Consider the following 26035-nt stretch of genomic DNA (forward strand, 5'->3'; position numbering starts at 1 on the left):
TGCTTAGCTTCCGAGATCGGACGAGATCGGGCGTTCTCAGGGTAGTATGGCCATAAGCGAGGAAAAATGTGAAAATTGTCCCCTTTATAGCAGACAGGGCACTTGCGGGTCGGGGATAGAGTAGTGGGGTGCTTTTATTTTTTTTTCATTTAATGACCTCCTCCCGAGAGCACGAAGGAGGGGCCCGCTCCCGTGGTGGTTTGAGCGCGCAGCCTGTCAGGCTCGCATACGGTCCTCTGCGAGCACGCAGATGCGGTATTTGATGTTTGTTGCAAAAGTGGGCTTTTCCAGTGGAGGTGCAAAGGCATCCAGCAGGCGGAAATCCCAAGCTGTTTCATGTCCAAGTGCTATCATGACCGATCCCCGTGCAGACGGCTCCCTCTGTTGGACATTAATTTTATTCCAAAGAGACGTTGATCTGTCAAATCAATGTGAAGGAAACGATTTCAAACCACAGGATAAGTGAAAGTTGAATGACGAATGAATGCCAAAATTTTTGGAAAGAGCAGTGAATCGTGTTGAGAATTGGAGGTGGGTGCAAAAGCTTACAGCACCTGGTATTCCCAGGCGGTCTCCCATCCAAGTACTAACCAGGCCCGACCCTGCTTAGCTTCCGAGATCGGACGAGATCGGGCGTTCTCAGGGTAGTATGGCCGTAAGCGAGGGAAAACGTGAAAATTGTCCCCTTTATAGCAGACAGGGCACTTGCGGGTCGGGGATGGAGTAGTGGGGTGATTTTTTTTTCATTTAATGACCTCCTCCCGAGAGCACGAAGGAGGGGCCCGCTCCCGTGGTGGTTTGAGCGCGCAGCCTGTCAGGCTCGCATACGGTCCTCTGAGAGCACGCAGATGCGGTATTTGATGTTTGTTGCAAAAGTGGGCTTTTCCAGTGGAGGTGCAAAGGCATCCAGCAGGCGGAAATCCCAAGCTGTTTCATGTCCAAGTGCTATCATGACCGATCCCCGTGCAGACGGCTCCCTCTGTTGGACATTAATTTTATTCCAAAGAGACGTTGATCTGTCAAATCAACGTGAAGGAAACGATTTCAAACCACAGGATAAGTGAAAGTTGAATGACGAATGAATGCCAAAATTTTTGGAAAGAGCAGTGAATCGTGTTGTGGATTGGAGGTGGGTGCAAAAGCTTACAGCACCTGGTATTCCCAGGCGGTCTCCCATCCAAGTACTAACCAGGCCCGACCCTGCTTAGCTTCCGAGACCGGACGAGATCGGGCGTTCTCAGGGTAGTATGGCCGTAAGCGAGGGAAAGTGCGAAAATTGTCCTCTTTATAGCAGACAGGGCACTTCTGGGTCGGGGGTGGAGTAGTGGGGTGATTTTTTTTCATTTAATAAACCTCCTCAGGAGTGCACAAAGGAGGGACCCGCTCCCGTGGTGGTTTGAGCGCGCAGCCTGTCAGGCTCGCATACGGTCCTCTGCGAGCACGCAGATGCGGTATTTGATGTTTGTTGCAAAAGTGGGCTTTTCCAGTGGAGGTGCAAAGGCATCCAGCAGGCGGAAATCCCAAGCTGTTTCAAGTCCAAGTGCTATCATGACCGATCCCCGTGCAGACGGCTCCCTCTGTTGGACATTAATTTTATTCCAAAGAGACGTTGATCTGTCAAATCAACGTGAAGGAAACGATTTCAAACCACAGGATAAGTGAAAGTTGAATGACGAATGAATGCCAAAATTTTTGGAAAGAGCAGTGAATCGTGTTGTGAATTGGAGGTGGGTGCAAAAGCTTACAGCACCTGGTATTCCCAGGCGGTCTCCCATCCAAGTACTAACCAGGCCCGACCCTGCTTAGCTTCCGAGATCGGACGAGATCGGGCGTTCTCAGGGTAGTATGGCCGTAAGCGAGGGAAAACGTGAAAATTGTCCCCTTTATAGCAGACAGGGCACTTGCGGGTCGGGGATGGAGTCGTGGGGTGATTTTTTTTTTCATTTAATGACCTCCTCCCGAGAGCACGAAGGAGGGGCCCGCTCCCGTGGTGGTTTCAGCGCGCAGCCTGTCAGGCTCGCATACGGTCCTCTGCGAGCACGCAGATGCGGTATTTGACGTTTGTTGCAAAAGTTGGCTTTTCCAGTGGAGGTGCAAAAGCATCCAGCAGGCGGAAATCCCAAGCTGCTTCATGTCCAAGTGCTATCATTATCGATCCACGTGCAGACGGCTCCCTCTGTTGGACATTAATTTTATTCCAAAGAGACGTTGATCTGTCAAATCAACGTGAAGGAAACGATTTCAAACCACAAGATAAGTGAAAGTTGAATGACGAATGAATGCCAAAATTTTTGGAAAGAGCAGTGAATCGTGTTGAGAATTGGAGGTGGGTGCAAAAGCTTACAGCACCTGGTATTCCCAGGCGGTCTCCCATCCAAGTACTAACCAGGCCCGACCCTGCTTAGCTTCCGAGATCGGACGAGATCGGGCGTTCTCAGGGTAGTATGACCGTAAGCGAGGGAAAACGCGAAAATTGTCCTTTTTATAGCAGACAGGGCACTTCCGGGTCGGGGGTGGAGTAGTGGGGTGATTTTTTTTTTTCATTTAATAAACCTCCTCCGGAGTGCACAAAGGAGGGGCCCGCTCCCGTGGTGGTTTGAGCGCGCAGCCTGTCAGGCTCGCATACGGTCCTCTGCGAGCACGCAGATGCGGTATTTGACGTTTGTTGCAAAAGTGGGCTTTTCCAGTGGAGGTGCAAAGGCATCCAGCAGGCGGAAATCCCAAGCTGTTTCATGTCCAAGTGCTATCATGACCGATCCCCGTGCAGACGGCTCCCTCTGTTGGACATTAATTTTATTCCAAAGAGACGTTGATCTGTCAAATCAACGTGAAGGAAACGATTTCAAACCACAGGATAAGTGAAAGTTGAATGACGAATGAATGCCAAAATTTTTGGAAAGAGCAGTGAATCGTGTTGAGAATTGGAGGTGGGTGCAAAAGCTTACAGCACCTGGTATTCCCAGGCGGTCTCCCATCCAAGTACTAACCAGGCCCGACCCTGCTTAGCTTCCGAGATCGGGCGCTCTCAGGGTAGTATGGCCGTAAGCGAGGGTAAACGTGAAAATTGTCCCCTTCATAGCAGACAGGGCACTTCTGGGTCGGGGGTGGAGTAGTGGGGTGATTTTTTTTCATTTAATAAACCTCCTCCGGAGTGCACAAAGGAGGGACCCGCTCCCGTGGTGGTTTGAGCGCGCAGCCTGTCAGGCTCGCATACGGTCCTCTGCGAGCACGCAGAGGCTGTATTTGATGTCTGTTGCAAAAGTTGGCTTTTCCAGTGGAGGTGCAAAAGCATCCAGCAGGCGGAAATCCCAAGCTGCTTCATGTCCAAGTGCTATCATTACCGATCCACGTGCAGACGGCTCCCTCTGTTGGACATTAATTTTATTCCAAAGAGACGTTGATCTGTCAAATCAACGTGAAGGAAACGATTTCAAACCACAGGATAAGTGAAAGTTGAATGACGAATGAATGCCAAAATTTTTGGAAAGAGCAGTGAATCGTGTTGTGAATTGGAGGTGGGTGCAAAAGCTTACAGCACCTGGTATTCCCAGGCGGTCTCCCATCCAAGTACTAACCAGGCCCGACCCTGCTTAGCTTCCGAGATCGGACGAGATCGGGCGTTCTCAGGGTAGTATGGCCGTAAGCGAGGGAAATCGTGAAAATTGTCCTCTTTATAGCAGACAGAGCACTTCCGGGTCGGGGGTGGAGTAGTGGGGTGATTTTTTTTTTTTTCATTTAATGACCTCCTCCCGAGAGCACGAAGGAGGGGCCCGCTCCCGTGGTGGTTTGAGCGCGCAGCCTGTCAGGCTCGCATACGGTCCTCTGCGAGCACGCAGATGCGGTATTTGACGTTTGTTGCAAAAGTGGGCTTTTCCAGTGGAGGTGCAAAGGCATCCAGCAGGCGGAAATCCCAAGCTGTTTCATGTCCAAGTGCTATCATGACCGATCCCCGTGCAGACGGCTCCCTCTGTTGGACATTAATTTTATTCCAAAGAGACGTTGATCTGTCAAATCAACGTGAAGGAAACGATTTCAAACCACAGGATAAGTGAAAGTTGAATGACGAATGAATGCCAAAATTTTTGGAAAGAGCAGTGAATCGTGTTGAGAATTGGAGGTGGGTGCAAAAGCTTACAGCACCTGGTATTCCCAGGCGGTCTCCCATCCAAGTACTAACCAGGCCCGACCCTGCTTAGCTTCCGAGATCGGACGAGATCGGGCGTTCTCAGGGTAGTATGGCCGTAAGCGAGGGAAAACGTGAAAATTGTCCTCTTTATAGCAGACAGGGCACTTCCGGGTCGGGGGTGGAGTAGTGGGGTGATTTTTTTTTTTCATTTAATAAACCTCCTCCGGAGTGCACAAAGGAGGGGCCCGCTCCCGTGGTGGTTTGAGCGCGCAGCCTGTCAGGCTCGCATACGGTCCTCTGCGAGCACGCAGATACGGTACTTGATGTCTGTTGCAAAAGTTGGCTTTTCCAGTGGAGGTGCAAAAGCATCCAGCAGGCGGAAATCCCAAGCTGTTTCATGTCCAAGTGCTATCATGACCGATCCCCGTGCAGACGGCTCCCTCTGTTGGACATTAATTTTATTCCAAAGAGACGTTGATCTGTCAAATCAACGTGAAGGAAACGATTTCAAACCACAGGATAAGTGAAAGTTGAATGACGAATGAATGCCAAAATTTTTGGAAAGAGCAGTGAATCGTGTTGAGAATTGGAGGTGGGTGCAAAAGCTTACAGCACCTGGTATTCCCAGGCGGTCTCCCATCCAAGTACTAACCAGGCCCGACCCTGCTTAGCTTCCGAGATCGGACGAAATCGGGCGTTCTCAGGGTAGTATGGCCGTAAGCGAGGGAAAACGCGAAAATTTTCCTCTTTATAGCAGACAGGGCACTTCCGGGTCGGGGGTGGAGTAGTGGGGTGATTTTTTTTTTTCATTTAATAAACCTCCTCCGGAGTGCACAAAGGAGGGGCCCGCTCCCGTGGTGGTTTGAGCGCGCAGCCTGTCAGGCTCGCATACGGTCCTCTGCGAGCACGCAGATGCGGTATTTGACGTTTGTTGCAAAAGTGGGCTTTTCCAGTGGAGGTGCAAAGGCATCCAGCAGGCGGAAATCCCAAGCTGTTTCATGTCCAAGTGCTATCATGACCGATCCCCGTGCAGACGGCTCCCTCTGTTGGACATTAATTTTATTCCAAAGAGACGTTGATCTGTCAAATCAACGTGAAGGAAACGATTTCAAACCACAGGATAAGTGAAAGTTGAATGACGAATGAATGCCAAAATTTTTGGAAAGAGCAGTGAATCGTGTTGAGAATTGGAGGTGGGTGCAAAAGCTTACAGCACCTGGTATTCCCAGGCGGTCTCCCATCCAAGTACTAACCAGGCCCGACACTGCTTAGCTTCCGAGATCGGACGAGATCGGGCGTTCTCAGGGTAGTATGGCCGTAAGCGAGGGAAAACGCGAAAATTGTCCTCTTTATAGCAGACAGGGCACTTCCGGGTCGAGGGTGGAGTAGTGGGGTGATTTTTTTTTTCATTTAATAAACCTCCTCCGGAGTGCACAAAGGAGGGGCCCGCTCCCGTGGTGGTTTGAGCGCGCAGCCTGTCAGGCTCGCATACGGTCCTCTGCGAGCACGCAGATGCGGTATTTGACGTTTGTTGCAAAAGTGGGCTTTTCCAGTGGAGGTGCAAAGGCATCCAGCAGGCGGAAATCCCAAGCTGTTTCAAGTCCAAGTGCTATCATGACCGATCCCCGTGCAGACGGCTCCCTCTGTTGGACATTAATTTTATTCCAAAGAGACGTTGATCTGTCAAATCAACGTGAAGGAAACGATTTCAAACCACAGGATAAGTGAAAGTTGAATGACGAATGAATGCCAAAATTTTTGGAAAGAGCAGTGAATCGTGTTGAGAATTGGAGGTGGGTGCAAAAGCTTACAGCACCTGGTATTCCCAGGCGGTCTCCCATCCAAGTACTAACCAGGCCCGACCCTGCTTAGCTTCCGAGATCGGACGAGATCGGGCGTTCTCAGGGTAGTATGGCCGTAAGCGAGGGAAAACGCGAAAATTGTCCTTTTTATAGCAGACAGGGCACTTCCGGGTCGGGGGTGGAGTAGTGGGGTGATTTTTTTTTTTCATTTAATAAACCTCCTCCGGAGTGCACAAAGGAGGGGCCCGCTCCCGTGGTGGTTTGAGCGCGCAGCCTGTCAGGCTCGCATACGGTCCTCTGCGAGCACGCAGATGCGGTATTTGACGTTTGTTGCAAAAGTGGGCTTTTCCAGTGGAGGTGCAAAGGCATCCAGCAGGCGGAAATCCCAAGCTGTTTCATGTCCAAGTGCTATCATGACCGATCCCCGTGCAGACGGCTCCCTCTGTTGGACATTAATTTTATTCCAAAGAGACGTTGATCTGTCAAATCAACGTGAAGGAAACGATTTCAAACCACAGGATAAGTGAAAGTTGAATGACGAATGAATGCCAAAATTTTTGGAAAGAGCAGTGAATCGTGTTGAGAATTGGAGGTGGGTGCAAAAGCTTACAGCACCTGGTATTCCCAGGCGGTCTCCCATCCAAGTACTAACCAGGCCCGACACTGCTTAGCTTCCGAGATCGGACGAGATCGGGCGTTCTCAGGGTAGTATGGCCGTAAGCGAGGGAAAACGTGAAAATTGTCCTCTTTATAGCAGACAGGGCACTTCCGGGTCGAGGGTGGAGTAGTGGGGTGATTTTTTTTTTCATTTAATAAACCTCCTCCGGAGTGCACAAAGGAGGGGCCCGCTCCCGTGGTGGTTTGAGCGCGCAGCCTGTCAGGCTCGCATACGGTCCTCTGCGAGCACGCAGATGCGGTATTTGACGTTTGTTGCAAAAGTGGGCTTTTCCAGTGGAGGTGCAAAGGCATCCAGCAGGCGGAAATCCCAAGCTGTTTCATGTCCAAGTGCTATCATGACCGATCCCCGTGCAGACGGCTCCCTCTGTTGGACATTAATTTTATTCCAAAGAGACGTTGATCTGTCAAATCAACGTGAAGGAAACGATTTCAAACCACAGGATGAGTGAAAGTTGAATGACGAATGAATGCCAAAATTTTTGGAAAGAGCAGTGAATCGTGTTGAGAATTGGAGGTGGGTGCAAAAGCTTACAGCACCTGGTATTCCCAGGCGGTCTCCCATCCAAGTACTAACCAGGCCCGACCCTGCTTAGCTTCCGAGATCGGACGAGATCGGGCGTTCTCAGGGTAGTATGGCCGTAAGCGAGGGAAAACGCGAAAATTGTCCTCTTTATAGCAGACAGGGCACTTCCGGGTCGGGGGTGGAGTAGTGGGGTGATTTTTTTTTTCATTTAATGACCTCCTCCCGAGAGCACGAAGGAGGGGCCCGCTCCCGTGGTGGTTTGAGCGCGCAGCCTGTCAGGCTCGCATACGGTCCTCTGCGAGCACGCAGAGGCTGTATTTGATGTCTGTTGCAAAAGTTGGCTTTTCCAGTGGAGGTGCAAAAGCATCCAGCAGGCGGAAATCCCAAGCTGCTTCATGTCCAAGTGCTATCATTACCGATCCACGTGCAGACGGCTCCCTCTGTTGGACATTAATTTTATTCCAAAGAGACGTTGATCTGTCAAATCAACGTGAAGGAAACGATTTCAAACCACAGGATAAGTGAAAGTTGAATGACGAATGAATGCCAAAATTTTTGGAAAGAGCAGTGAATCGTGTTGTGAATTGGAGGTGGGTGCAAAAGCTTACAGCACCTGGTATTCCCAGGCGGTCTCCCATCCAAGTACTAACCAGGCCCGACCCTGCTTAGCTTCCGAGATCGGACGAGATCGGGCGTTCTCAGGGTAGTATGGCCGTAAGCGAGGGAAAACGTGAAAATTGTCCCCTTTATAGCAGACAGGGCACTTGCGGGTCGGGGATGGAGTCGTGGGGTGATTTTTTTTTTCATTTAATGACCTCCTCCCGAGAGCACGAAGGAGGGGCCCGCTCCCGTGGTGGTTTGAGCGCGCAGCCTGTCAGGCTCGCATACGGTCCTCTGCGAGCACGCAGATGCGGTATTTGACGTTTGTTGCAAAAGTGGGCTTTTCCAGTGGAGGTGCAAAGGCATCCAGCAGGCGGAAATCCCAAGCTGTTTCATGTCCAAGTGCTATCATGACCGATCCCCGTGCAGACGGCTCCCTCTGTTGGACATTAATTTTATTCCAAAGAGACGTTGATCTGTCAAATCAACGTGAAGGAAACGATTTCAAACCACAGGATAAGTGAAAGTTGAATGACGAATGAATGCCAAAATTTTTGGAAAGAGCAGTGAATCGTGTTGAGAATTGGAGGTGGGTGCAAAAGCTTACAGCACCTGGTATTCCCAGGCGGTCTCCCATCCAAGTACTAACCAGGCCCGACCCTGCTTAGCTTCCGAGATCGGACGAGATCGGGCGTTCTCAGGGTAGTATGGCCGTAAGCGAGGGAAAACGCGAAAATTGTCCTCTTTATAGCAGACAGGGCACTTCCGGGTCGAGGGTGGAGTAGTGGGGTGATTTTTTTTTCATTTAATAAACCTCCTCCGGAGTGCACAAAGGAGGGGCCCGCTCCCGTGGTGGTTTGAGCGCGCAGCCTGTCAGGCTCGCATACGGTCCTCTGCGAGCACGCAGATGCGGTATTTGACGTTTGTTGCAAAAGTGGGCTTTTCCAGTGGAGGTGCAAAGGCATCCAGCAGGCGGAAATCCCAAGCTGTTTCATGTCCAAGTGCTATCATGACCGATCCCCGTGCAGACGGCTCCCTCTGTTGGACATTAATTTTATTCCAAAGAGACGTTGATCTGTCAAATCAACGTGAAGGAAACGATTTAAAACCACAGGATAAGTGAAAGTTGAATGACGAATGAATGCCAAAATTTTTGGAAAGAGCAGTGAATCGTGTTGAGAATTGGAGGTGGGTGCAAAAGCTTACAGCACCTGGTATTCCCAGGCGGTCTCCCATCCAAGTACTAACCAGGCCCGACCCTGCTTAGCTTCCGAGATCGGACGAGATCGGGCGTTCTCAGGGTAGTATGGCCGTAAGCGAGGGAAAACGCGAAAATTGTCCTTTTTATAGCAGACAGGGCACTTCCGGGTCGGGGGTGGAGTAGTGGGGTGATTTTTTTTTTTCATTTAATAAACCTCCTCCGGAGTGCACAAAGGAGGGGCCCGCTCCCGTGGTGGTTTGAGCGCGCAGCCTGTCAGGCTCGCATACGGTCCTCTGCGAGCACGCAGATGCGGTATTTGACGTTTGTTGCAAAAGTGGGCTTTTCCAGTGGAGGTGCAAAGGCATCCAGCAGGCGGAAATCCCAAGCTGTTTCATGTCCAAGTGCTATCATGACCGATCCCCGTGCAGACGGCTCCCTCTGTTGGACATTAATTTTATTCCAAAGAGACGTTGATCTGTCAAATCAACGTGAAGGAAACGATTTCAAACCACAGGATAAGTGAAAGTTGAATGACGAATGAATGCCAAAATTTTTGGAAAGAGCAGTGAATCGTGTTGAGAATTGGAGGTGGGTGCAAAAGCTTACAGCACCTGGTATTCCCAGGCGGTCTCCCATCCAAGTACTAACCAGGCCCGACACTGCTTAGCTTCCGAGATCGGACGAGATCGGGCGTTCTCAGGGTAGTATGGCCGTAAGCGAGGGAAAACGTGAAAATTGTCCTCTTTATAGCAGACAGGGCACTTCCGGGTCGAGGGTGGAGTAGTGGGGTGATTTTTTTTTTCATTTAATAAACCTCCTCCGGAGTGCACAAAGGAGGGGCCCGCTCCCGTGGTAGTTTGAGCGCGCAGCCTGTCAGGCTCGCATACGGTCCTCTGCGAGGACGCAGATGCGGTATTTGACGTTTGTTGCAAAAGTGGGCTTTTCCAGTGGAGGTGCAAAGGCATCCAGCAGGCGGAAATCCCAAGCTGTTTCAAGTCCAAGTGCTATCATGACCGATCCCCGTGCAGACGGCTCCCTCTGTTGGACATTAATTTTATTCCAAAGAGACGTTGATCTGTCAAATCAACGTGAAGGAAACGATTTCAAACCACAGGATAAGTGAAAGTTGAATGACGAATGAATGCCAAAATTTTTGGAAAGAGCAGTGAATCGTGTTGAGAATTGGAGGTGGGTGCAAAAGCTTACAGCACCTGGTATTCCCAGGCGGTCTCCCATCCAAGTACTAACCAGGCCCGACCCTGCTTAGCTTCCGAGATCGGGTGCTCTCAGGGTAGTATGGCCGTAAGCGAGGGTAAACGTGAAAATTATCCCCTTTATAGCAGACAGGGCACTTCTGGGTCGGGGGTGGAGTAGTGGGGTGATTTTTTTTTCATTTAATAAACCTCCTCCGGAGTGCACAAAGGAGGGACCCGCTCCCGTGGTGGTTTGAGCGTGCAGCCTGTCAGGCTCGCATACGGTCCTCTGCGAGCACGCAGAGGCTGTATTTGATGTCTGTTGCAAAAGTTGGCTTTTCCAGTGGAGGTGCAAAAGCATCCAGCAGGCGGAAATCCCAAGCTGCTTCATGTCCAAGTGCTATCATTACCGATCCACGTGCAGACGGCTCCCTCTGTTGGACATTAATTTTATTCCAAAGAGACGTTGATCTGTCAAATCAACGTGAAGGAAACGATTTCAAACCACAGGATAAGTGAAAGTTGAATGACGAATGAATGCCAAAATCTTTGGAAAGAGCAGTGAATCGTGTTGAGAATTGGAGGTGGGTGCAAAAGCTTACAGCACCTGGTATTCCCAGGCGGTCTCCCATCCAAGTACTAACCAGGCCCGACCCTGCTTAGCTTCCGAGATCGGACGAGATCGGGCGTTCTCAGGGTAGTATGGCCGTAAGCGAGGGAAAACGCGAAAATTTTCCTCTTTATAGCAGACAGGGCACTTCCGGGTCGGGGGTGGAGTAGTGGGGTGATTTTTTTTTTCATTTAATAAACCTCCTCCGGAGTGCACAAAGGAGGGGCCCGCTCCCGTGGTGGTTTGAGCGCGCAGCCTGTCAGGCTCGCATACGGTCCTCTGCGAGCACGCAGATGCGGTATTTGACGTTTGTTGCAAAAGTGGGCTTTTCCGGTGGAGGTGCAAAGGCATCCAGCAGGCGGAAATCCCAAGCTGTTTCATGTCCAAGTGCTATCATGACCGATCCCCGTGCAGACGGCTCCCTCTGTTGGACATTAATTTTATTCCAAAGAGACGTTGATCTGTCAAATCAACGTGAAGGAAACGATTTCAAACCACAGGATAAGTGAAAGTTGAATGACGAATGAATGCCAAAATTTTTGGAAAGAGCAGTGAATCGTGTTGAGAATTGGAGGTGGGTGCAAAAGCTTACAGCACCTGGTATTCCCAGGCGGTCTCCCATCCAAGTACTAACCAGGCCCGACACTGCTTAGCTTCCGAGATCGGACGAGATCGGGCGTTCTCAGGGTAGTATGGCCGTAAGCGAGGGAAAACGTGAAAATTGTCCTCTTTATAGCAGACAGGGCACTTCCGGGTCGAGGGTGGAGTAGTGGGGTGATTTTTTTTTCATTTAATAAACCTCCTCCGGAGTGCACAAAGGAGGGGCCCGCTCCCGTGGTGGTTTGAGCGCGCAGCCTGTCAGGCTCGCATACGGTCCTCTGCGAGCACGCAGATGCGGTATTTGACGTTTGTTGCAAAAGTGGGCTTTTCCAGTGGAGGTGCAAAGGCATCCAGCAGGCGGAAATCCCAAGCTGTTTCAAGTCCAAGTGCTATCATGACCGATCCCCGTGCAGACGGCTCCCTCTGTTGGACATTAATTTTATTCCAAAGAGACGTTGATCTGTCAAATCAACGTGAAGGAAACGATTTCAAACCACAGGATAAGTGAAAGTTGAATGACGAATGAATGCCAAAATTTTTGGAAAGAGCAGTGAATCGTGTTGAGAATTGGAGGTGGGTGCAAAAGCTTACAGCACCTGGTATTCCCAGGCGGTCTCCCATCCAAGTACTAACCAGGCCCGACCCTGCTTAGCTTCCGAGATCGGGTGCTCTCAGGGTAGTATGGCCGTAAGCGAGGGTAAACGTGAAAATTGTCCCCTTTATAGCAGACAGGGCACTTCTGGGTCGGGGGTGGAGTAGTGGGGTGATTTTTTTTTCATTTAATAAACCTCCTCCGGAGTGCACAAAGGAGGGACCCGCTCCCGTGGTGGTTTGAGCGCGCAGCCTGTCAGGCTCGCATACGGTCCTCTGCGAGCACGCAGAGGCTGTATTTGATGTCTGTTGCAAAAGTTGGCTTTTCCAGTGGAGGTGCAAAAGCATCCAGCAGGCGGAAATCCCAAGCTGCTTCATGTCCAAGTGCTATCATTACCGATCCACGTGCAGACGGCTCCCTCTGTTGGACATTAATTTTATTCCAAAGAGACGTTGATCTGTCAAATCAACGTGAAGGAAACGATTTCAAACCACAGGATAAGTGAAAGTTGAATGACGAATGAATGCCAAAATTTTTGGAAAGAGCAGTGAATCGTGTTGTGAATTGGAGGTGGGTGCAAAAGCTTACAGCACCTGGTATTCCCAGGCGGTCTCCCATCCAAGTACTAACCAGGCCCGACCCTGCTTAGCTTCCGAGATCGGACGAGATCGGGCGTTCTCAGGGTAGTATGGCCGTAAGCGAGGGAAAACGTGAAAATTGTCCCCTTTATAGCAGACAGGGCACTTGCGGGTCGGGGATGGAGTCGTGGGGTGATTTTTTTTTTCATTTAATGACCTCCTCCCGAGAGCACGAAGGAGGGGCCCGCTCCCGTGGTGGTTTGAGCGCGCAGCCTGTCAGGCTCGCATACGGTCCTCTGCGAGCACGCAGATGCGGTATTTGACGTTTGTTGCAAAAGTGGGCTTTTCCAGTGGAGGTGCAAAGGCATCCAGCAGGCGGAAATCCCAAGCTGTTTCATGTCCAAGTGCTATCATGACCGATCCCCGTGCAGACGGCTCCCTCTGTTGGACATTAATTTTATTCCAAAGAGACGTTGATCTGTCAAATCAACGTGAAGGAAACGATTTCAAACCACAGGATAAGTGAAAGTTGAATGACGAATGAATGCCAAAATTTTTGGAAAGAGCAGTGAATCGTGTTGTGAATTGGAGGTGGGTGCAAAAGCTTACAGCACCTGGTATTCCCAGGCGGTCTCCCATCCAAGTACTAACCAGGCCCGACCCTGCTTAGCTTCCGAGATCGGACGAGATCGGGCGTTCTCAGGGTAGTATGGCCGTAAGCGAGGGAAAACGCGAAAATTGTCCTCTTTATAGCAGACAGGGCACTTCCGGGTCGGGGGTGGAGTCGTGGGGTGATTTTTTTTTCATTTAATAAACCTCCTCCGGAGTGCACAAAGGAGGGGCCCGCTCCCGTGGTGGTTTGAGCGCGCAGCCTGTCAGGCTCGCATACGGTCCTCTGCGAGCACGCAGATGCGGTATTTGACGTTTGTTGCAAAAGTGGGCTTTTCCAGTGGAGGTGCAAAGGCATCCAGCAGGCGGAAATCCCAAGCTGTTTCATGTCCAAGTGCTATCATGACCGATCCCCGTGCAGACGGCTCCCTCTGTTGGACATTAATTTTATTCCAAAGAGACGTTGATCTGTCAAATCAACGTGAAGGAAACGATTTCAAACCACAGGATAAGTGAAAGTTGAATGACGAATGAATGCCAAAATTTTTGGAAAGAGCAGTGAATCGTGTTGAGAATTGGAGGTGGGTGCAAAAGCTTACAGCACCTGGTATTCCCAGGCGGTCTCCCATCCAAGTACTAACCAGGCCCGACCCTGCTTAGCTTCCGAGATCGGACGAGATCGGGCGTTCTCAGGGTAGTATGGCCGTAAGCGAGGGAAAACGCGAAAATTGTCCTTTTTATAGCAGACAGGGCACTTCCGGGTCGGGGGTGGAGTAGTGGGGTGATTTTTTTTTTTCATTTAATAAACCTCCTCCGGAGTGCACAAAGGAGGGGCCCGCTCCCGTGGTGGTTTGAGCGCGCAGCCTGTCAGGCTCGCATACGGTCCTCTGCGAGCACGCAGATGCGGTATTTGACGTTTGTTGCAAAAGTGGGCTTTTCCAGTGGAGGTGCAAAGGCATCCAGCAGGCGGAAATCCCAAGCTGTTTCATGTCCAAGTGCTATCATGACCGATCCCCGTGCAGACGGCTCCCTCTGTTGGACATTAATTTTATTCCAAAGAGACGTTGATCTGTCAAATCAACGTGAAGGAAACGATTTCAAACCACAGGATAAGTGAAAGTTGAATGACGAATGAATGCCAAAATTTTTGGAAAGAGCAGTGAATCGTGTTGAGAATTGGAGGTGGGTGCAAAAGCTTACAGCACCTGGTATTCCCAGGCGGTCTCCCATCCAAGTACTAACCAGGCCCGACACTGCTTAGCTTCCGAGATCGGACGAGATCGGGCGTTCTCAGGGTAGTATGGCCGTAAGCGAGGGAAAACGTGAAAATTGTCCTCTTTATAGCAGACAGGGCACTTCCGGGTCGAGGGTGGAGTAGTGGGGTGATTTTTTTTTTCATTTAATAAACCTCCTCCGGAGTGCACAAAGGAGGGGCCCGCTCCCGTGGTGGTTTGAGCGCGCAGCCTGTCAGGCTCGCATACGGTCCTCTGCGAGCACGCAGATGCGGTATTTGACGTTTGTTGCAAAAGTGGGCTTTTCCAGTGGAGGTGCAAAGGCATCCAGCAGGCGGAAATCCCAAGCTGTTTCAAGTCCAAGTGCTATCATGACCGATCCCCGTGCAGACGGCTCCCTCTGTTGGACATTAATTTTATTCCAAAGAGACGTTGATCTGTCAAATCAACGTGAAGGAAACGATTTCAAACCACAGGATAAGTGAAAGTTGAATGACGAATGAATGCCAAAATTTTTGGAAAGAGCAGTGAATCGTGTTGAGAATTGGAGGTGGGTGCAAAAGCTTACAGCACCTGGTATTCCCAGGGGGTCTCCCATCCAAGTACTAACCAGGCCCGACCCTGCTTAGCTTCCGAGATCGGGTGCTCTCAGGGTAGTATGGCCGTAAGCGAGGGTAAACGTGAAAATTGTCCCCTTTATAGCAGACAGGGCACTTCTGGGTCGGGGGTGGAGTAGTGGGGTGATTTTTTTTTCATTTAATAAACCTCCTCCGGAGTGCACAAAGGAGGGACCCGCTCCTGTGGTGGTTTGAGCGCGCAGCCTGTCAGGCTCGCATACGGTCCTCTGCGAGCACGCAGAGGCTGTATTTGATGTCTGTTGCAAAAGTTGGCTTTTCCAGTGGAGGTGCAAAAGCATCCAGCAGGCGGAAATCCCAAGCTGCTTCATGTCCAAGTGCTATCATTACCGATCCACGTGCAGACGGCTCCCTCTGTTGGACATTAATTTTATTCCAAAGAGACGTTGATCTGTCAAATCAACGTGAAGGAAACGATTTCAAACCACAGGATAAGTGAAAGTTGAATGACGAATGAATGCCAAAATTTTTGGAAAGAGCAGTGAATCGTGTTGTGAATTGGAGGTGGGTGCAAAAGCTTACAGCACCTGGTATTCCCAGGCGGTCTCCCATCCAAGTACTAACCAGGCCCGACCCTGCTTAGCTTCCGAGATCGGACGAGATCGGGGGTTCTCAGGGTAGTATGGCCGTAAGCGAGGGAAAACGTGAAAATTGTCCCCTTTATAGCAGACAGGGCACTTGCGGGTCGGGGATGGAGTCGTGGGGTGATTTTTTTTTTCATTTAATGACCTCCTCCCGAGAGCACGAAGGAGGGGCCCGCTCCCGTGGTGGTTTGAGCGCGCAGCCTGTCAGGCTCGCATACGGTCCTCTGCGAGCACGCAGATGCGGTATTTGACGTTTGTTGCAAAAGTGGGCTTTTCCAGTGGAGGTGCAAAGGCATCCAGCAGGCGGAAATCCCAAGCTGTTTCATGTCCAAGTGCTATCATGACCGATCCCCGTGCAGACGGCTCCCTCTGTTGGACATTAATTTTATTCCAAAGAGACGTTGATCTGTCAAATCAACGTGAAGGAAACGATTTCAAACCACAGGATAAGTGAAAGTTGAATGACGAATGAATGCCAAAATTTTTGGAAAGAGCAGTGAATCGTGTTGAGAATTGGAGGTGGGTCCAAAAGCTTACAGCACCTGGTATTCCCAGGCGGTCTCCCATCCAAGTACTAACCAGGCCCGACCCTGCTTAGCTTCCGAGATCGGACGAGATCGGGCGTTCTCAGGGTAGTATGGCCGTAAGCGAGGGAAAACGTGAAAATTGTCCTCTTTATAGCAGACAGGGCACTTCCGGGTCGGGGGTGGAGTAGTGGGGTGATTTTTTTTTTCATTTAATAAACCTCCTCCGGAGTGCACAAAGGAGGGGCCCGCTCCCGTGGTGGTTTGAGAGCGCAGCCTGTCAGGCTCGCATACGGTCCTCTGCGAGCACGCAGATACGGTACTTGATGTCTGTTGCAAAAGTTGGCTTTTCCAGTGGAGGTGCAAAAGCATCCAGCAGGCGGAAATCCCAAGCTGCTTCATGTCCAAGTGCTATCATTATCGATCCACGTGCAGACGGCTCCCTCTGTTGGACATTAATTTTATTCCAAAGAGACGTTGATCTGTCAAATCAACGTGAAGGAAACGATTTCAAACCACAGGATAAGTGAAAGTTGAATGACGAATGAATGCCAAAATTTTTGGAAAGAGCAGTGAATCGTGTTGTGAATTGGAGGTGGGTGCAAAAGCTTACAGCACCTGGTATTCCCAGGCGGTCTCCCATCCAAGTACTAACCAGGCCCGACCCTGCTTAGCTTCCGAGATCGGACGAGATCGGGCGTTCTCAGGGTAGTATGGCCGTAAGCGAGGGAAAACGTGAAAATTGTCCTCTTTATAGCAGACAGGGCACTTCCGGGTCGGGGGTGGAGTCGTGGGGTGATTTTTTTTTCATTTAATAAACCTCCTCCGGAGTGCACAAAGGAGGGGCCCGCTCCCGTGGTGGTTTGAGCGCGCAGCCTGTCAGGCTCGCATACGGTCCTCTGCGAGCACGCAGATGCGGTATTTGACGTTTGTTGCAAAAGTGGGCTTTTCCAGTGGAGGTGCAAAGGCATCCAGCAGGCGGAAATCCCAAGCTGTTTCATGTCCAAGTGCTATCATGACCGATCCCCGTGCAGACGGCTCCCTCTGTTGGACATTAATTTTATTCCAAAGAGACGTTGATCTGTCAAATCAACGTGAAGGAAACGATTTCAAACCACAGGATAAGTGAAAGTTGAATGACGAATGAATGCCAAAATTTTTGGAAAGAGCAGTGAATCGTGTTGAGAATTGGAGGTGGGTGCAAAAGCTTACAGCACCTGGTATTCCCAGGCGGTCTCCCATCCAAGTACTAACCAGGCCCGACCCTGCTTAGCTTCCGAGATCGGACGAGATCGGGCGTTCTCAGGGTAGTATGGCCGTAAGCGAGGGAAAACGCGAAAATTGTCCTTTTTATAGCAGACAGGGCACTTCCGGGTCGGGGGTGGAGTAGTGGGGTGATTTTTTTTTTTCATTTAATAAACCTCCTCCGGAGTGCACAAAGGAGGGGCCCGCTCCCGTGGTGGTTTGAGCGCGCAGCCTGTCAGGCTCGCATACGGTCCTCTGCGAGCACGCAGATGCGGTATTTGACGTTTGTTGCAAAAGTGGGCTTTTCCAGTGGAGGTGCAAAGGCATCCAGCAGGCGGAAATCCCAAGCTGTTTCATGTCCAAGTGCTATCATGACCGATCCCCGTGCAGACGGCTCCCTCTGTTGGACATTAATTTTATTCCAAAGAGACGTTGATCTGTCAAATCAACGTGAAGGAAACGATTTCAAACCACAGGATAAGTGAAAGTTGAATGACGAATGAATGCCAAAATTTTTGGAAAGAGCAGTGAATCGTGTTGAGAATTGGAGGTGGGTGCAAAAGCTTACAGCACCTGGTATTCCCAGGCGGTCTCCCATCCAAGTACTAACCAGGCCCGACACTGCTTAGCTTCCGAGATCGGACGAGATCGGGCGTTCTCAGGGTAGTATGGCCGTAAGCGAGGGAAAACGTGAAAATTGTCCTCTTTATAGCAGACAGGGCACTTCCGGGTCGAGGGTGGAGTAGTGGGGTGATTTTTTTTTTCATTTAATAAACCTCCTCCGGAGTGCACAAAGGAGGGGCCCGCTCCCGTGGTGGTTTGAGCGCGCAGCCTGTCAGGCTCGCATACGGTCCTCTGCGAGCACGCAGATGCGGTATTTGACGTTTGTTGCAAAAGTGGGCTTTTCCAGTGGAGGTGCAAAGGCATCCAGCAGGCGGAAATCCCAAGCTGTTTCAAGTCCAAGTGCTATCATGACCGATCCCCGTGCAGACGGCTCCCTCTGTTGGACATTAATTTTATTCCAAAGAGACGTTGATCTGTCAAATCAACGTGAAGGAAACGATTTCAAACCACAGGATAAGTGAAAGTTGAATGACGAATGAATGCCAAAATTTTTGGAAAGAGCAGTGAATCGTGTTGAGAATTGGAGGTGGGTGCAAAAGCTTACAGCACCTGGTATTCCCAGGGGGTCTCCCATCCAAGTACTAACCAGGCCCGACCCTGCTTAGCTTCCGAGATCGGGTGCTCTCAGGGTAGTATGGCCGTAAGCGAGGGTAAACGTGAAAATTGTCCCCTTTATAGCAGACAGGGCACTTCTGGGTCGGGGGTGGAGTAGTGGGGTGATTTTTTTTTCATTTAATAAACCTCCTCCGGAGTGCACAAAGGAGGGACCCGCTCCTGTGGTGGTTTGAGCGCGCAGCCTGTCAGGCTCGCATACGGTCCTCTGCGAGCACGCAGAGGCTGTATTTGATGTCTGTTGCAAAAGTTGGCTTTTCCAGTGGAGGTGCAAAAGCATCCAGCAGGCGGAAATCCCAAGCTGCTTCATGTCCAAGTGCTATCATTACCGATCCACGTGCAGACGGCTCCCTCTGTTGGACATTAATTTTATTCCAAAGAGACGTTGATCTGTCAAATCAACGTGAAGGAAACGATTTCAAACCACAGGATAAGTGAAAGTTGAATGACGAATGAATGCCAAAATTTTTGGAAAGAGCAGTGAATCGTGTTGTGAATTGGAGGTGGGTGCAAAAGCTTACAGCACCTGGTATTCCCAGGCGGTCTCCCATCCAAGTACTAACCAGGCCCGACCCTGCTTAGCTTCCGAGATCGGACGAGATCGGGGGTTCTCAGGGTAGTATGGCCGTAAGCGAGGGAAAACGTGAAAATTGTCCCCTTTATAGCAGACAGGGCACTTGCGGGTCGGGGATGGAGTCGTGGGGTGATTTTTTTTTTCATTTAATGACCTCCTCCCGAGAGCACGAAGGAGGGGCCCGCTCCCGTGGTGGTTTGAGCGCGCAGCCTGTCAGGCTCGCATACGGTCCTCTGCGAGCACGCAGATGCGGTATTTGACGTTTGTTGCAAAAGTGGGCTTTTCCAGTGGAGGTGCAAAGGCATCCAGCAGGCGGAAATCCCAAGCTGTTTCATGTCCAAGTGCTATCATGACCGATCCCCGTGCAGACGGCTCCCTCTGTTGGACATTAATTTTATTCCAAAGAGACGTTGATCTGTCAAATCAACGTGAAGGAAACGATTTCAAACCACAGGATAAGTGAAAGTTGAATGACGAATGAATGCCAAAATTTTTGGAAAGAGCAGTGAATCGTGTTGAGAATTGGAGGTGGGTCCAAAAGCTTACAGCACCTGGTATTCCCAGGCGGTCTCCCATCCAAGTACTAACCAGGCCCGACCCTGCTTAGCTTCCGAGATCGGACGAGATCGGGCGTTCTCAGGGTAGTATGGCCGTAAGCGAGGGAAAACGTGAAAATTGTCCTCTTTATAGCAGACAGGGCACTTCCGGGTCGGGGGTGGAGTAGTGGGGTGATTTTTTTTTTCATTTAATAAACCTCCTCCGGAGTGCACAAAGGAGGGGCCCGCTCCCGTGGTGGTTTGAGAGCGCAGCCTGTCAGGCTCGCATACGGTCCTCTGCGAGCACGCAGATACGGTACTTGATGTCTGTTGCAAAAGTTGGCTTTTCCAGTGGAGGTGCAAAAGCATCCAGCAGGCGGAAATCCCAAGCTGCTTCATGTCCAAGTGCTATCATTATCGATCCACGTGCAGACGGCTCCCTCTGTTGGACATTAATTTTATTCCAAAGAGACGTTGATCTGTCAAATCAACGTGAAGGAAACGATTTCAAACCACAGGATAAGTGAAAGTTGAATGACGAATGAATGCCAAAATTTTTGGAAAGAGCAGTGAATCGTGTTGTGAATTGGAGGTGGGTGCAAAAGCTTACAGCACCTGGTATTCCCAGGCGGTCTCCCATCCAAGTACTAACCAGGCCCGACCCTGCTTAGCTTCCGAGATCGGACGAGATCGGGCGTTCTCAGGGTAGTATGGCCGTAAGCGAGGGAAAACGCGAAAATTGTCCTCTTTATAGCAGACAGGGCACTTCCGGGTCGGGGGTGGAGTCGTGGGGTGATTTTTTTTTTCATTTAATAAACCTCCTCCGGAGTGCACAAAGGAGGGGCCCGCTCCCGTGGTGGTTTGAGCGCGCAGCCTGTCAGGCTCGCATACGGTCCTCTGCGAGCACGCAGATGCGGTATTTGACGTTTGTTGCAAAAGTGGGCTTTTCCAGTGGAGGTGCAAAGGCATCCAGCAGGCGGAAATCCCAAGCTGTTTCATGTCCAAGTGCTATCATGACCGATCCCCGTGCAGACGGCTCCCTCTGTTGGACATTAATTTTATTCCAAAGAGACGTTGATCTGTCAAATCAACGTGAAGGAAACGATTTCAAACCACAGGATAAGTGAAAGTTGAATGACGAATGAATGCCAAAATTTTTGGAAAGAGCAGTGAATCGTGTTGTGAATTGGAGGTGGGTGCAAAAGCTTACAGCACCTGGTATTCCCAGGCGGTCTCCCATCCAAGTACTAACCAGGCCCGACCCTGCTTAGCTTCCGAGATCGGACGAGATCGGGCGTTCTCAGGGTAGTATGGCCGTAAGCGAGGGAAAACGTGAAAATTGTCCCCTTTATAGCAGACAGGGCACTTGCGGGTCGGGGATGGAGTCGTGGGGTGATTTTTTTTTTCATTTAATGACCTCCTCCCGAGAGCACGAAGGAGGGGCCCGCTCCCGTGGTGGTTTGAGCGCGCAGCCTGTCAGGCTCGCATACGGTCCTCTGCGAGCACGCAGATGCGGTATTTGACGTTTGTTGCAAAAGTGGGCTTTTCCAGTGGAGGTGCAAAGGCATCCAGCAGGCGGAAATCCCAAGCTGTTTCATGTCCAAGTGCTATCATGACCGATCCCCGTGCAGACGGCTCCCTCTGTTGGACATTAATTTTATTCCAAAGAGACGTTGATCTGTCAAATCAACGTGAAGGAAACGATTTCAAACCACAGGATAAGTGAAAGTTGAATGACGAATGAATGCCAAAATTTTTGGAAAGAGCAGTGAATCATGTTGAGAATTGGAGGTGGGTCCAAAAGCTTACAGCACCTGGTATTCCCAGGCGGTCTCCCATCCAAGTACTAACCAGGCCCGACCCTGCTTAGCTTCCGAGATCGGGTGCTCTCAGGGTAGTATGGCCGTAAGCGAGGGTAAACGTGAAAATTGTCCCCTTTATAGCAGACAGGGCACTTCTGGGTCGGGGGTGGAGTAGTGGGGTGATTTTTTTTTCATTTAATAAACCTCCTCCGGAGTGCACAAAGGAGGGACCCGCTCCCGTGGTGGTTTGAGCGCGCAGCCTGTCAGGCTCGCATACGGTCCTCTGCGAGCACGCAGAGGCTGTATTTGATGTCTGTTGCAAAAGTTGGCTTTTCCAGTGGAGGTGCAAAAGCATCCAGCAGGCGGAAATCCCAAGCTGCTTCATGTCCAAGTGCTATCATTACCGATCCACGTGCAGACGGCTCCCTCTGTTGGACATTAATTTTATTCCAAAGAGACGTTGATCTGTCAAATCAACGTGAAGGAAACGATTTCAAACCACAGGATAAGTGAAAGTTGAATGACGAATGAATGCCAACATTTTTGGAAAGAGCAGTGAATCGTGTTGTGAATTGGAGGTGGGTGCAAAAGCTTACAGCACCTGGTATTCCCAGGCGGTCTCCCATCCAAGTACTAACCAGGCCCGACCCTGCTTAGCTTCCGAGATCGGACGAGATCGGGCGTTCTCAGGGTAGTATGGCCGTAAGCGAGGGAAAACGTGAAAATTGTCCCCTTTATAGCAGACAGGGCACTTGCGGGTCGGGGATGGAGTCGTGGGGTGATTTTTTTTTTCATTTAATGACCTCCTCCATAGAGCACGAAGGAGGGGCCCGCTCCCGTGGTGGTTTGAGCGCGCAGCCTGTCAGGCTCGCATACGGTCCTCTGCGAGCACGCAGATGCGGTATTTGACGTTTGTTGCAAAAGTGGGCTTTTCCAGTGGAGGTGCAAAGGCATCCAGCAGGCGGAAATCCCAAGCTGTTTCATGTCCAAGTGCTATCATGACCGATCCCCGTGCAGACGGCTCCCTCTGTTGGACATTAATTTTATTCCAAAGAGACGTTGATCTGTCAAATCAACGTGAAGGAAACGATTTCAAACCACAGGATAAGTGAAAGTTGAATGACGAATGAATGCCAAAATTTTTGGAAAGAGCAGTGAATCGTGTTGTGAATTGGAGGTGGGTGCAAAAGCTTACAGCACCTGGTATTCCCAGGCGGTCTCCCATCCAAGTACTAACCAGGCCCGACCCTGCTTAGCTTCCGAGATCGGACGAGATCGGGCGTTCTCAGGGTAGTATGGCCGTAAGCGAGGGAAAACGCGAAAATTGTCCTCTTTATAGCAGACAGGGCACTTCCGGGTCGGGGGTGGAGTCGTGGGGTGATTTTTTTTTCATTTAATAAACCTCCTCCGGAGTGCACAAAGGAGGGGCCCGCTCCCGTGGTGGTTTGAGCGCGCAGCCTGTCAGGCTCGCATACGGTCCTCTGCGAGCACGCAGATGCGGTATTTGACGTTTGTTGCAAAAGTGGGCTTTTCCAGTGGAGGTGCAAAGGCATCCAGCAGGCGGAAATCCCAAGCTGTTTCATGTCCAAGTGCTATCATGACCGATCCCCGTGCAGACGGCTCCCTCTGTTGGACATTAATTTTATTCCAAAGAGACGTTGATCTGTCAAATCAACGTGAAGGAAACGATTTCAAACCACAGGATAAGTGAAAGTTGAATGAGGAATGAATGCCAAAATTTTTGGAAAGAGCAGTGAATCGTGTTGAGAATTGGAGGTGGGTGCAAAAGCTTACAGCACCTGGTATTCCCAGGCGGTCTCCCATCCAAGTACTAACCAGGCCCGACCCTGCTTAGCTTCCGAGATCGGACGAGATCGGGCGTTCTCAGGGTAGTATGGCCGTAAGCGAGGGAAAACGCGAAAATTGTCCTTTTTATAGCAGACAGGGCACTTCCGGGTCGGGGGTGGAGTAGTGGGGTGATTTTTTTTTTCATTTAATAAACCTCCTCCGGAGTGCACAAAGGAGGGGCCCGCTCCCGTGGTGGTTTGAGCGCGCAGCCTGTCAGGCTCGCATACGGTCCTCTGCGAGCACGCAGATGCGGTATTTGACGTTTGTTGCAAAAGTGGGCTTTTCCAGTGGAGGTGCAAAGGCATCCAGCAGGCGGAAATCCCAAGCTGTTTCATGTCCAAGTGCTATCATGACCGATCCCCGTGCAGACGGCTCCCTCTGTTGGACATTAATTTTATTCCAAAGAGACGTTGATCTGTCAAATCAACGTGAAGGAAACGATTTCAAACCACAGGATAAGTGAAAGTTGAATGACGAATGAATGCCAAAATTTTTGGAAAGAGCAGTGAATCGTGTTGAGAATTGGAGGTGGGTGCAAAAGCTTACAGCACCTGGTATTCCCAGGCGGTCTCCCATCCAAGTACTAACCAGGCCCGACACTGCTTAGCTTCCGAGATCGGACGAGATCGGGCGTTCTCAGGGTAGTATGGCCGTAAGCGAGGGAAAACGTGAAAATTGTCCTCTTTATAGCAGACAGGGCACTTCCGGGTCGAGGGTGGAGTAGTGGGGTGATTTTTTTTTTCATTTAATAAACCTCCTCCGGAGTGCACAAAGGAGGGGCCCGCTCCCGTGGTGGTTTGAGCGCGCAGCCTGTCAGGCTCGCATACGGTCCTCTGCGAGCACGCAGATGCGGTATTTGACGTTTGTTGCAAAAGTGGGCTTTTCCAGTGGAGGTGCAAAGGCATCCAGCAGGCGGAAATCCCAAGCTGTTTCAAGTCCAAGTGCTATCATGACCGATCCCCGTGCAGACGGCTCCCTCTGTTGGACATTAATTTTATTCCAAAGAGACGTTGATCTGTCAAATCAACGTGAAGGAAACGATTTCAAACCACAGGATAAGTGAAAGTTGAATGACGAATGAATGCCAAAATTTTTGGAAAGAGCAGTGAATCGTGTTGAGAATTGGAGGTGGGTGCAAAAGCTTACAGCACCTGGTATTCCCAGGGGGTCTCCCATCCAAGTACTAACCAGGCCCGACCCTGCTTAGCTTCCGAGATCGGGTGCTCTCAGGGTAGTATGGCCGTAAGCGAGGGTAAACGTGAAAATTGTCCCCTTTATAGCAGACAGGGCACTTCTGGGTCGGGGGTGGAGTAGTGGGGTGATTTTTTTTTCATTTAATAAACCTCCTCCGGAGTGCACAAAGGAGGGACCCGCTCCTGTGGTGGTTTGAGCGCGCAGCCTGTCAGGCTCGCATACGGTCCTCTGCGAGCACGCAGAGGCTGTATTTGATGTCTGTTGCAAAAGTTGGCTTTTCCAGTGGAGGTGCAAAAGCATCCAGCAGGCGGAAATCCCAAGCTGCTTCATGTCCAAGTGCTATCATTACCGATCCACGTGCAGACGGCTCCCTCTGTTGGACATTAATTTTATTCCAAAGAGACGTTGATCTGTCAAATCAACGTGAAGGAAACGATTTCAAACCACAGGATAAGTGAAAGTTGAATGACGAATGAATGCCAAAATTTTTGGAAAGAGCAGTGAATCGTGTTGTGAATTGGAGGTGGGTGCAAAAGCTTACAGCACCTGGTATTCCCAGGCGGTCTCCCATCCAAGTACTAACCAGGCCCGACCCTGCTTAGCTTCCGAGATCGGACGAGATCGGGGGTTCTCAGGGTAGTATGGCCGTAAGCGAGGGAAAACGTGAAAATTGTCCCCTTTATAGCAGACAGGGCACTTGCGGGTCGGGGATGGAGTCGTGGGGTGATTTTTTTTTTCATTTAATGACCTCCTCCCGAGAGCACGAAGGAGGGGCCCGCTCCCGTGGTGGTTTGAGCGCGCAGCCTGTCAGGCTCGCATACGGTCCTCTGCGAGCACGCAGATGCGGTATTTGACGTTTGTTGCAAAAGTGGGCTTTTCCAGTGGAGGTGCAAAGGCATCCAGCAGGCGGAAATCCCAAGCTGTTTCATGTCCAAGTGCTATAATGACCGATCCCCGTGCAGACGGCTCCCTCTGTTGGACATTAATTTTATTCCAAAGAGACGTTGATCTGTCAAATCAACGTGAAGGAAACGATTTCAAACCACAGGATAAGTGAAAGTTGAATGACGAATGAATGCCAAAATTTTTGGAAAGAGCAGTGAATCGTGTTGAGAATTGGAGGTGGGTCCAAAAGCTTACAGCACCTGGTATTCCCAGGCGGTCTCCCATCCAAGTACTAACCAGGCCCGACCCTGCTTAGCTTCCGAGATCGGACGAGATCGGGCGTTCTCAGGGTAGTATGGCCGTAAGCGAGGGAAAACGTGAAAATTGTCCTCTTTATAGCAGACAGGGCACTTCCGGGTCGGGGGTGGAGTAGTGGGGTGATTTTTTTTTTTCATTTAATAAACCTCCTCCGGAGTGCACAAAGGAGGGGCCCGCTCCCGTGGTGGTTTGAGAGCGCAGCCTGTCAGGCTCGCATACGGTCCTCTGCGAGCACGCAGATACGGTACTTGATGTCTGTTGCAAAAGTTGGCTTTTCCAGTGGAGGTGCAAAAGCATCCAGCAGGCGGAA

General features: G+C 50.6%; 37 non-coding genes and 7 pseudogenes across 37 annotated transcripts in view; all 44 read right to left on the reverse strand.

The window, feature by feature from the left end:
* The window catches only part of LOC127613190 (5S ribosomal RNA), a 119-nt gene extending 61 nt beyond the window's left edge, over nucleotides 1–58 (reverse strand). The window contains exon 1 of the ribosomal RNA XR_007966094.1: nucleotides 1–58. This exon is cut by the window's left edge and continues 61 nt beyond it. This is a non-coding gene — a ribosomal RNA (5S ribosomal RNA).
* A 484-nt stretch (nucleotides 59–542) lies between these two features.
* Nucleotides 543–661, reverse strand: LOC127611414 (5S ribosomal RNA). Its single transcript, XR_007965315.1, has one exon. It is a non-coding gene; the product is annotated as a 5S ribosomal RNA (ribosomal RNA).
* Nucleotides 662–1140: 479 nt separating this feature from the next.
* On the reverse strand, nucleotides 1141–1259 carry LOC127613517 (5S ribosomal RNA). Its single transcript, XR_007966217.1, has one exon. It is a non-coding gene; the product is annotated as a 5S ribosomal RNA (ribosomal RNA).
* A 479-nt stretch (nucleotides 1260–1738) lies between these two features.
* LOC127611476 (5S ribosomal RNA) lies at nucleotides 1739–1857 on the reverse strand. The gene has a single exon (XR_007965334.1). It is a non-coding gene; the product is annotated as a 5S ribosomal RNA (ribosomal RNA).
* A 480-nt stretch (nucleotides 1858–2337) lies between these two features.
* LOC127612617 (5S ribosomal RNA) lies at nucleotides 2338–2456 on the reverse strand. Its single transcript, XR_007965886.1, has one exon. It is a non-coding gene; the product is annotated as a 5S ribosomal RNA (ribosomal RNA).
* A 482-nt stretch (nucleotides 2457–2938) lies between these two features.
* On the reverse strand, nucleotides 2939–3047 carry LOC127616745 (uncharacterized; annotated as a pseudogene).
* Nucleotides 3048–3526: 479 nt separating this feature from the next.
* LOC127611529 (5S ribosomal RNA) lies at nucleotides 3527–3645 on the reverse strand. Its single transcript, XR_007965360.1, has one exon. It is a non-coding gene; the product is annotated as a 5S ribosomal RNA (ribosomal RNA).
* A 483-nt stretch (nucleotides 3646–4128) lies between these two features.
* LOC127611559 (5S ribosomal RNA) lies at nucleotides 4129–4247 on the reverse strand. The gene has a single exon (XR_007965371.1). It is a non-coding gene; the product is annotated as a 5S ribosomal RNA (ribosomal RNA).
* Nucleotides 4248–4729: 482 nt separating this feature from the next.
* Nucleotides 4730–4848, reverse strand: LOC127613535 (5S ribosomal RNA). Its single transcript, XR_007966221.1, has one exon. It is a non-coding gene; the product is annotated as a 5S ribosomal RNA (ribosomal RNA).
* Nucleotides 4849–5330: 482 nt separating this feature from the next.
* On the reverse strand, nucleotides 5331–5449 carry LOC127613974 (5S ribosomal RNA). Its single transcript, XR_007966384.1, has one exon. It is a non-coding gene; the product is annotated as a 5S ribosomal RNA (ribosomal RNA).
* Nucleotides 5450–5930: 481 nt separating this feature from the next.
* Nucleotides 5931–6049, reverse strand: LOC127611616 (5S ribosomal RNA). The gene has a single exon (XR_007965389.1). It is a non-coding gene; the product is annotated as a 5S ribosomal RNA (ribosomal RNA).
* Nucleotides 6050–6531: 482 nt separating this feature from the next.
* On the reverse strand, nucleotides 6532–6650 carry LOC127613985 (5S ribosomal RNA). Its single transcript, XR_007966385.1, has one exon. It is a non-coding gene; the product is annotated as a 5S ribosomal RNA (ribosomal RNA).
* Nucleotides 6651–7131: 481 nt separating this feature from the next.
* Nucleotides 7132–7250, reverse strand: LOC127611673 (5S ribosomal RNA). Its single transcript, XR_007965417.1, has one exon. It is a non-coding gene; the product is annotated as a 5S ribosomal RNA (ribosomal RNA).
* A 480-nt stretch (nucleotides 7251–7730) lies between these two features.
* Nucleotides 7731–7849, reverse strand: LOC127611730 (5S ribosomal RNA). The gene has a single exon (XR_007965438.1). It is a non-coding gene; the product is annotated as a 5S ribosomal RNA (ribosomal RNA).
* Nucleotides 7850–8329: 480 nt separating this feature from the next.
* On the reverse strand, nucleotides 8330–8448 carry LOC127611782 (5S ribosomal RNA). The gene has a single exon (XR_007965455.1). It is a non-coding gene; the product is annotated as a 5S ribosomal RNA (ribosomal RNA).
* Nucleotides 8449–8928: 480 nt separating this feature from the next.
* On the reverse strand, nucleotides 8929–9047 carry LOC127611837 (5S ribosomal RNA). Its single transcript, XR_007965482.1, has one exon. It is a non-coding gene; the product is annotated as a 5S ribosomal RNA (ribosomal RNA).
* A 482-nt stretch (nucleotides 9048–9529) lies between these two features.
* LOC127613996 (5S ribosomal RNA) lies at nucleotides 9530–9648 on the reverse strand. Its single transcript, XR_007966386.1, has one exon. It is a non-coding gene; the product is annotated as a 5S ribosomal RNA (ribosomal RNA).
* Nucleotides 9649–10129: 481 nt separating this feature from the next.
* On the reverse strand, nucleotides 10130–10238 carry LOC127615937 (uncharacterized; annotated as a pseudogene).
* A 480-nt stretch (nucleotides 10239–10718) lies between these two features.
* On the reverse strand, nucleotides 10719–10837 carry LOC127611896 (5S ribosomal RNA). Its single transcript, XR_007965500.1, has one exon. It is a non-coding gene; the product is annotated as a 5S ribosomal RNA (ribosomal RNA).
* A 481-nt stretch (nucleotides 10838–11318) lies between these two features.
* LOC127614007 (5S ribosomal RNA) lies at nucleotides 11319–11437 on the reverse strand. Its single transcript, XR_007966387.1, has one exon. It is a non-coding gene; the product is annotated as a 5S ribosomal RNA (ribosomal RNA).
* A 480-nt stretch (nucleotides 11438–11917) lies between these two features.
* Nucleotides 11918–12026, reverse strand: LOC127615941 (uncharacterized; annotated as a pseudogene).
* Nucleotides 12027–12506: 480 nt separating this feature from the next.
* On the reverse strand, nucleotides 12507–12625 carry LOC127611962 (5S ribosomal RNA). Its single transcript, XR_007965520.1, has one exon. It is a non-coding gene; the product is annotated as a 5S ribosomal RNA (ribosomal RNA).
* A 480-nt stretch (nucleotides 12626–13105) lies between these two features.
* Nucleotides 13106–13224, reverse strand: LOC127612003 (5S ribosomal RNA). Its single transcript, XR_007965534.1, has one exon. It is a non-coding gene; the product is annotated as a 5S ribosomal RNA (ribosomal RNA).
* Nucleotides 13225–13704: 480 nt separating this feature from the next.
* Nucleotides 13705–13823, reverse strand: LOC127612032 (5S ribosomal RNA). Its single transcript, XR_007965548.1, has one exon. It is a non-coding gene; the product is annotated as a 5S ribosomal RNA (ribosomal RNA).
* Nucleotides 13824–14305: 482 nt separating this feature from the next.
* LOC127614019 (5S ribosomal RNA) lies at nucleotides 14306–14424 on the reverse strand. Its single transcript, XR_007966388.1, has one exon. It is a non-coding gene; the product is annotated as a 5S ribosomal RNA (ribosomal RNA).
* Nucleotides 14425–14905: 481 nt separating this feature from the next.
* Nucleotides 14906–15014, reverse strand: LOC127616278 (uncharacterized; annotated as a pseudogene).
* A 480-nt stretch (nucleotides 15015–15494) lies between these two features.
* Nucleotides 15495–15613, reverse strand: LOC127612677 (5S ribosomal RNA). The gene has a single exon (XR_007965906.1). It is a non-coding gene; the product is annotated as a 5S ribosomal RNA (ribosomal RNA).
* Nucleotides 15614–16093: 480 nt separating this feature from the next.
* Nucleotides 16094–16212, reverse strand: LOC127612074 (5S ribosomal RNA). Its single transcript, XR_007965562.1, has one exon. It is a non-coding gene; the product is annotated as a 5S ribosomal RNA (ribosomal RNA).
* Nucleotides 16213–16693: 481 nt separating this feature from the next.
* On the reverse strand, nucleotides 16694–16812 carry LOC127612147 (5S ribosomal RNA). Its single transcript, XR_007965610.1, has one exon. It is a non-coding gene; the product is annotated as a 5S ribosomal RNA (ribosomal RNA).
* A 480-nt stretch (nucleotides 16813–17292) lies between these two features.
* Nucleotides 17293–17411, reverse strand: LOC127612206 (5S ribosomal RNA). Its single transcript, XR_007965650.1, has one exon. It is a non-coding gene; the product is annotated as a 5S ribosomal RNA (ribosomal RNA).
* Nucleotides 17412–17893: 482 nt separating this feature from the next.
* On the reverse strand, nucleotides 17894–18012 carry LOC127614030 (5S ribosomal RNA). Its single transcript, XR_007966389.1, has one exon. It is a non-coding gene; the product is annotated as a 5S ribosomal RNA (ribosomal RNA).
* A 481-nt stretch (nucleotides 18013–18493) lies between these two features.
* Nucleotides 18494–18602, reverse strand: LOC127616284 (uncharacterized; annotated as a pseudogene).
* Nucleotides 18603–19082: 480 nt separating this feature from the next.
* On the reverse strand, nucleotides 19083–19201 carry LOC127612682 (5S ribosomal RNA). Its single transcript, XR_007965907.1, has one exon. It is a non-coding gene; the product is annotated as a 5S ribosomal RNA (ribosomal RNA).
* A 480-nt stretch (nucleotides 19202–19681) lies between these two features.
* LOC127612312 (5S ribosomal RNA) lies at nucleotides 19682–19800 on the reverse strand. Its single transcript, XR_007965750.1, has one exon. It is a non-coding gene; the product is annotated as a 5S ribosomal RNA (ribosomal RNA).
* Nucleotides 19801–20281: 481 nt separating this feature from the next.
* LOC127612433 (5S ribosomal RNA) lies at nucleotides 20282–20400 on the reverse strand. The gene has a single exon (XR_007965851.1). It is a non-coding gene; the product is annotated as a 5S ribosomal RNA (ribosomal RNA).
* Nucleotides 20401–20881: 481 nt separating this feature from the next.
* On the reverse strand, nucleotides 20882–21000 carry LOC127612540 (5S ribosomal RNA). The gene has a single exon (XR_007965862.1). It is a non-coding gene; the product is annotated as a 5S ribosomal RNA (ribosomal RNA).
* Nucleotides 21001–21480: 480 nt separating this feature from the next.
* LOC127615948 (uncharacterized) lies at nucleotides 21481–21589 on the reverse strand (annotated as a pseudogene).
* A 480-nt stretch (nucleotides 21590–22069) lies between these two features.
* Nucleotides 22070–22188, reverse strand: LOC127612586 (5S ribosomal RNA). Its single transcript, XR_007965878.1, has one exon. It is a non-coding gene; the product is annotated as a 5S ribosomal RNA (ribosomal RNA).
* A 480-nt stretch (nucleotides 22189–22668) lies between these two features.
* On the reverse strand, nucleotides 22669–22787 carry LOC127612642 (5S ribosomal RNA). The gene has a single exon (XR_007965894.1). It is a non-coding gene; the product is annotated as a 5S ribosomal RNA (ribosomal RNA).
* Nucleotides 22788–23267: 480 nt separating this feature from the next.
* Nucleotides 23268–23386, reverse strand: LOC127612709 (5S ribosomal RNA). The gene has a single exon (XR_007965924.1). It is a non-coding gene; the product is annotated as a 5S ribosomal RNA (ribosomal RNA).
* Nucleotides 23387–23867: 481 nt separating this feature from the next.
* LOC127614041 (5S ribosomal RNA) lies at nucleotides 23868–23986 on the reverse strand. The gene has a single exon (XR_007966390.1). It is a non-coding gene; the product is annotated as a 5S ribosomal RNA (ribosomal RNA).
* Nucleotides 23987–24467: 481 nt separating this feature from the next.
* Nucleotides 24468–24576, reverse strand: LOC127616291 (uncharacterized; annotated as a pseudogene).
* A 480-nt stretch (nucleotides 24577–25056) lies between these two features.
* Nucleotides 25057–25175, reverse strand: LOC127612688 (5S ribosomal RNA). Its single transcript, XR_007965908.1, has one exon. It is a non-coding gene; the product is annotated as a 5S ribosomal RNA (ribosomal RNA).
* Nucleotides 25176–25655: 480 nt separating this feature from the next.
* Nucleotides 25656–25774, reverse strand: LOC127612761 (5S ribosomal RNA). The gene has a single exon (XR_007965940.1). It is a non-coding gene; the product is annotated as a 5S ribosomal RNA (ribosomal RNA).
* Nucleotides 25775–26035: the final 261 nt, after the last annotated feature.

This window comes from Hippocampus zosterae, chromosome 1 (assembly GCF_025434085.1).
Source record: "Hippocampus zosterae strain Florida chromosome 1, ASM2543408v3, whole genome shotgun sequence".
NCBI lineage: Eukaryota > Metazoa > Chordata > Actinopteri > Syngnathiformes > Syngnathidae > Hippocampus > Hippocampus zosterae.